Below are 7,089 nucleotides of genomic sequence, written 5' to 3'. Positions count from 1 at the left end.
GAGCCCACAAATGGTGAGATGAGATCAGACCTGATCTGCGGTTCCCTTAGAGCCCCACGTGGCAGCAAACTCCTCGACATAGCACAGAACTGCAGTAGAAACATTTCGGGAAGTAAAGGAGGAGGAGGAGAGAAGAGAAGAAACAAATGCCAAGGAGACGAAGTGAAAAAAGGACTTAGCTCTCACAGTGGGTCTTCAGAGAAGAGGGATCCTCCACACTGCTGCTGGGCAGGTCACCAGGGAATCTCCAATAGGCAACAGAACCCCCTCACAAGCCACCAGAGAGGTGAGGCACCAAGCACTTGGGCAAAGAGTTCCTCAAACATCCCCTGCTCTTCTCACCTCCGAGTACCACTGCATAACATGTATCTCCACACCAGAAGCATTTTCCAAATGCTCCTTCTCTCGTCTCTTCCTCACTTTCCCACCCCCGCTTTATATCCCACTAAGCACACAGGGGAACGTGCACCCATGGGCACACGTGTCAGCCCCTTTGGTCGACTCCTTATTCACACCTTTATCTCTGAACATGGACGTTCCTATCTCTGGCCTCCCCAGAGGGTAGGCTGTGGCTCCTAGAATCTTACATAAAAGCTGTGTGGCACTGCCCGTGTGCTGGTCTGTCTCATGTAGTGAACCGTGGTGAGCAATTTGAGAAGACAGAGGTGCTGTCTCGTGGCCGTCGTTCCTAGGCTCACATTGTTCCTAGGCATCGGCACACAAATGTGGCTGGGCTCTTCTTATCGTCACTCTTTGGCACCACCCCCAGCAGAGCTCCTTGAGTGTAGGACCCAACTTCAGGCACACGAGACAAAGTGATCTCAAGAATGCTGGCGTGAGAAGCGAAGAGGCACTACAGGCGACAGAGATCTGTTCACAATGGGGGATGATGGACCTGGGCTGCAGCAACAGACAGGACCAGGGCTGCAAAACAATGGCGTAATTTCAACTTCTCTCACCTTCTGAAGGTCTTCCCCTTTATTTGATATTTCTTGCGATATTGCATATTGTTTGCCAAAGACTGGGCAGAGGTGAGTGGAGGGAATCAGTCTACCAGCTTCCAGGTGGACTTGTCATTCTTACTCTCCATAAAAACTTAAACCTAAATATGTAGTCTCTCTCTTCTTGGCAATCAGTTAACAACCTATTCTTGGTAAAACCTCAGACATGATGCCCTTGTTAGTAAGGAAATCAGAATGACATGCCTTACTTTACTTATTGAGCACTTACTCTAAGCCATGCCCCATGCTAGTGCTTTATATACGTTTCACTTAGTCCTCACAAGAAACCTTTGAGGTGAACACTATTGTCCAGTTTTGCCCATGAAGAAGTTATTGAAGGTTGAGTCATTTGCCCAAGGCCATATCTTTAAAAAGTGTTAGAGTGAGGATTTGATACATGTCCTTCTGTCCTGTCCAAACTGTATTGCCAAGCATTATGGATATAAAGTTCTCATTAGCGATCATTCAGCAAAAGTTTAGGGAGGGAAGACCCCAATATCAAATTCTATGTTCAACTATAATGGTAAGTGACTTATCTAAAAGACCAGGGATTGCGTTAGACTACTGATAAGTATGCAGCCTTTAAGAGACTTAGGCTGTAGTGGTAGCAATCAGACCTCAAAAGCGTGTTGGAAGTTGACCCCAATTAACACCACTGGGCATACTCGGTTTAGCTGTAATATCATGTAACTTCTACAACATCCTTAAAACTCCAGGTTCTGTTTTCCAGGGTCATTGATGACAGTTTTGTTTTCAGAACAAACAGCTAGAGTGGGATAAGGATTCCCAGTGGATATTTAGTCTCTAGTAATGTCTATGACCCACACTTTAAGCCCTAGAAATAAACACAGTCCACTTGCCAAAAGGTCTGTCCATCATGTTGGTTCAGACAAAGATAAACCCAATTAGGTATAATGAAGAAAGTGAAGAAAATTGCTGAGTAGAGGAAAACTCCACACCATTAAAAAGACAGCAAGACAAATCTACTTTTCTAAGGGTTTAAGAATGCCAGGGTAACTGGATTAACTCTGACATCCGTGCTCAGATTTGAACCTTTGGTGGAAGAAAAGCTTATAGCTTAATTTTGCAAGACCCAGCATGGAAACTTTGTTGGCCAGTAGGGAGATGGGGTATGAGAAAATTGGATTAGAACTCCTGATAGAAGGGCTTGAACAATCAAGAGGAAAGTGCAATTATAAGCAGTTGTACCAGACAAGTCTTTCCTCGGTGTGATGTTTCAATTCCAGAAAAGATCACAAGTGGATAACCAAACCATTACTGATTTGTTCCATCTAGCAAGTGGCTAAACTTGAACTGCAACAGCTTTCGTACTGGTAACTGTAAAGAATAGATCTTTTTCGGGGTGCCTGGGTGGCTCAGTTGGTTGAGCGTCCGACTTCGGCTCAGGTCATGATCTCACGGTCTGTGGGTTCGAGCCCCGCGTCGGGCTCTGCGCTGACAGCTCAGAGCCTGGAGCCTGCTTTGGATTCTGTGTCTCCCTCTCCCTCTGCCCCTCCCCCACTCATGCTCTGTCTCTCTCTCTCTCTCTCTCTGTCAAAAATAAATAAACATTAAAAAATTTTTTTCAAAAAAGAATAAATCTTTTTCAAAGGCAGTAGTTTTAAGTTATTTCCCTCCCTTTTTTAGAGAAAAATTAGCAGCCAGCTCCTAAAAGACTGTTCCACCTTTACTTGTTATTGATGTTCCTACCTCTATCTTACCACCCATTTCAACCAGCAACCACTTTCCCTTTTCCCACCCCAAAGCTCTACATGAGCTGCTCTCAGTGGTGATGCCCCTCCCAATGATCTCGTAGTCCCTATCATTTAACTCACCGCAATATATTATAATTATTTATATGTCTTCCCATATGAGAACGTAAGCTTTTCGTCTTATTCATTTTTGTATGTCAGTACCTAGCACAGTGTCATGCCCAAGGAAAATTCTCAGGAAAGGCTTACTGAACGAATTCACAAATGGGTGGATGGATGTATTGATAAATGAGTAAATTCTTGACTTACAGGATCCCCTGAAGGCCTGCTCTAAGAAGATATTCCTGGATGATCTTTCAGAACGTTCCAGCTCCTTCTGTGTCCTTCTGATGAGTTACTTAACATCACTGAGATTTAGTTTTCCTATTTATAAATGAAAGCAGTGCTACCCACTTCATTAGGTTTTTGAAGCTCCAAATAAGTAACTTATGCTGGGTGCTTATCCACGAACCAGACACTGTTCCCTATCATTCTCTCTATATTTAGTCTGTCTTCTATGGCACAAGTTGTCCAGGGTTGCACTGGGACAGTAGCAACCTTGCTATAATAAGGTACAATGATAACTTGGCCCCAAAAGCTAAGGTATTTGTGTCTGATGTGTTCAGAAGATTTTTTATTGAGGCAGGAGGAGAACTTTGTCAATTCCTCAATTCAGCTTACTTTGTAATAGAAACTTTGTGAATTAGAGTATTTAAGAATACTGCCCAAACTTCCACTTCCCACAGTATTAGGGAATAAATATCATGAAGAATCCCCCTGGTTTACAATGCCTAAAAATGCTGGATAAAAAATGTAAAATGCTTAAATGAGCTGTCAGGAAAAATAATGGAAATCATCGAAGCTAAAAATACAAGAAAGCACAAGTTTTCAGAGGTAACCACTGGAAGCAATGGGACCCTGAAGACATTTACTTATTCCTGGTGGCCTAGAGTCTTTATTTTAATATAAACCAAGCAGGAGTAAAGATGCAATCCCTAGGCTCTCAACAGGGTGAAGAGAGGAAAAAAAATCCCTAAATAGGCCAGGACCCAGAAGGTGACATTTTTAATGCAAGGGTAAACCAAAAGAAGAATGTCTTTCCCACAAAGGAAAATAGTAAAGAAGTATTTTCGTCTCAATCTTGATTCTGTGTAGAGTCTAAAATTCCTATTCACAAATGGTTCTCATGAGGGTTTAGAATGAGAATCTAGAATTCACACTACATATGTGGTCCCCAAATACCTAACTTAAAATTTAATTTAAAGTAATTCAAGATTACTAATGCTTTCCCAGGTATATACACACACCTTAAACTGAAGCCTCAAGTATTTTCCTCAGGTAATTATAAATGCGTTGAAATATAAAAATATAAAATACAAAAGGAAACAAGTCATTTAAATGAGAATAAGTAGAAATAACGAACGACAGGATATAGCTACAAAAAATGACTGATGCTGGAATTATCAATTAAGAAATATAAAATAAATAAGTTTGATACACTTATTTTTTAAAAAGAATATTTGAAGTATAACAAGGTATGAAAACTATGAAATATGATCAGATAGCTTTGATAAAAGAACCAAATAGAACTTCCACATGAAAAAAAAAAAAGCACATAATGAATGAAATGAAAAACTCAGCAGACAAATATAGCATTAGATACAATGGAAGAGAGAATTAATGAACTGGAAGAAAGAATTGGAGAGTTACTCAATGAGCAGAAGAGGGAAAGCAAAATTGAAAAAAAATTAACTGGAAGTTAAACCATGGAGAGGGGAGGGTAACAGTGGACATCTGAATACTGCTGTTGCCCATGGCTCTGGTGTTTCACTGAGAAGCTCCTGGTCAGAGGTGCCATTGGGCAGTCATTATAATTTGAAAAGAACAGATTGTGAAATACACAGGCTACTACACAAGTTGTTTTAGATGTTTCCAACACATGAATAACATGTTTGGAAATGAACTCACTTGCCTCTGAAGGCTCTAGGTTCTTGACATATACAGCTGGGTTCTGACTGATTGATCTTGGAAACTTAAATGAAAATAAGATGAATAATGGAATATTTTATTCTCTAGAACATACGGATTTAAAGGGCACCCAAAAGAGACCTAAATTAGATCTGGAACTTCAAATGAAAACATGGGTGTTCATTTCAATACCTATACCTCCAGAAAGTAGACCACATCTTTGCCAAAAAATTCTTTAAAGATTTGCCAAAAGCCTTAGACATTCTTGTTGATATAATAAAAAAAAAAAAAAGTACATTCGGAGAAACAGAGATTGAAGGTAAGTATGGAAGGACGTGAAAGCAAATTTATAAGAACTTGTTTTTTTATTATCTACATGTCACAACTTATCAAAATACTGCACTTGGATGGGCAATTTGGGGACCAATGGAAAATATCAAACCTAAAAATCATAAAGACTTAGTGAACTATGTAACCACATATTATAAAGGGCCAAGAATAGTCCTTGCTGTAACTGGAGGATTTTCCCATGATGAACAGCTTGAGTTAGCAAAGTTTCATTTTGGTGACTTTTTGTCTACACACAAAAGAGAAATACAAAGTCTGCCTACTTGCAAATTCATAGGAAGTAAGAATTGAATGAGGAACAATAAGATTGGCTTTGGCACATCTTGCAAGAGCTGTTGATTACTGGTATATTTGAATTTATTCAAAGCTGTTGGTTGGGCACATCCAGATACAATCTCTTTCATAGTTGTAATACGCTGATTGGCAACTAAGAATTGCCATTGCAGAGAAGGAATAAATTTATCTGGCCAGCCAGCCAAGTTCATCTGTCATGGCAAATTCTGCCATAGCTTCCAGTCTTTCCATACTTCCTACACAGATATAGGATTGTGGGGCATCTATGTGAGTTGTGAATCAGCCATTGTTACAGACATGTTATGTATTGTTCAAAAAGAATTAGATGTGACTGTGTATACATATCGCTGAAAGTAAAATTGCACAAGCCAAAATTATTCTAAAAACAAACATGTTGTTGCAAATCTAATGTTCAAGTCCAATTTGTAAAGATATTGGTAGGTAAATGTTATGCTATAATGGAAGAATTCCCATCCCTGAGCTTGAAGTTGGACCCAATGCAAAGGTATACCAAAAGAAAATCTGGATTCAATGCTGCAGATGCTGAGAAAGTTCAAGAAGTGTGCACCAAATACATTTAGGATAAGAGCCCAACTATTGCTGCTGTTGGTTCCATTGTGCTTGCAGATTTTAACTGGATTTGCAGTAACATATGCTGGTTTGTGATTAAAATGCTCTTAATCAAAAATATTTGAATACATTTACTTATAAGACTAACATAAATCTGACATTTTTAGGCTATTAAACTTTAAAGAAAAAAATTAAAATGGACATGTATATTCAAGAAAGAAGACATGGAGACTATAATTAAGATATCTAACATTATCAAATCAAAGTACAAGAAATAAATAATAGGGAAAATGTAGAAGGCAGTACTCAAAGAGATGTTGACTAAGAATTTTTATGAATTTACAAAAGACAGAAAACCTCAGGTGAATCAATGAATCCCATGTAAAATGAATAAAAAGAAATAAAAGTTTCTTATATTTCTTATATAAAAATAAACTTATATTTACATTATAATGATACTACAGAGCATCAAAGGAAGGAAGGAAGGAAGGAAGAAAGGAAGGAAGGAAGGAAGGAAGGAAAGAAGGGAAGGGAAGGGAAAGGAAAGAAAGGAAAGGAAAGAGAAGAGAGAGAGATGGAGGAAAAGGAAGGAAAAAGAATAAAAGAAAATGAAAAAGAAAGGAAAAGAAAGAAAATCTTAAAAGCAGCTGGCAAAGGAACAAGTTAGATTGACATCTGATTTCCAAACAGGTACAATGAGAAATCTGAACATAATGGAATTTTTTAAGCAGAAAGGAAATAACCATCAAGAATGATATTACCATAGAAATTGTCCATCAATAACAAGAATAAAATCAAGACATTTTCAGAAAATAAAAATTGAAAGACCTTTTCAAAAGGAATTTCTAGGGGATGTACACAAGAAAGAATAATGAGCCCCAGGGAAGTCTGAGATGCAAGAAGAAATGCTGAGACAAGAAAATGTTAAATAAGTGGGTAAATCTAAAACAACATTGTAATTTGAGAGGTTAATGACTAGAAGAAGTAAAGTATTGGATAATTATAGTAAATACTCTTAAGTTGGGAAAGGTTAATCCAAATTAAAGCATTTTAGGTTGTTTATATCATTTGAGAAACGAATAGATGAATGAATGAAATTTAGACTTGCTAAATTAAAATCCATTCTATAATTTCTAGGGAATCATTTAAAAATAAAA

General features: G+C 38.2%; 1 pseudogene; it reads left to right on the top strand.

Annotated features, from left to right (window-relative positions):
• The first annotated feature begins 879 nt into the window (after nt 1–879).
• Nucleotides 880–6,057, top strand: LOC115513076 (annotated as a pseudogene).
• Nucleotides 6,058–7,089: the final 1,032 nt, after the last annotated feature.

This window comes from Lynx canadensis, chromosome B1, assembly GCF_007474595.2.
Source record: "Lynx canadensis isolate LIC74 chromosome B1, mLynCan4.pri.v2, whole genome shotgun sequence".
Lineage (NCBI taxonomy): Eukaryota > Metazoa > Chordata > Mammalia > Carnivora > Felidae > Lynx > Lynx canadensis.
Note: the sequence above shows the minus strand (reverse complement) of the source record. Positions and strands in the feature narration are given on the sequence as shown.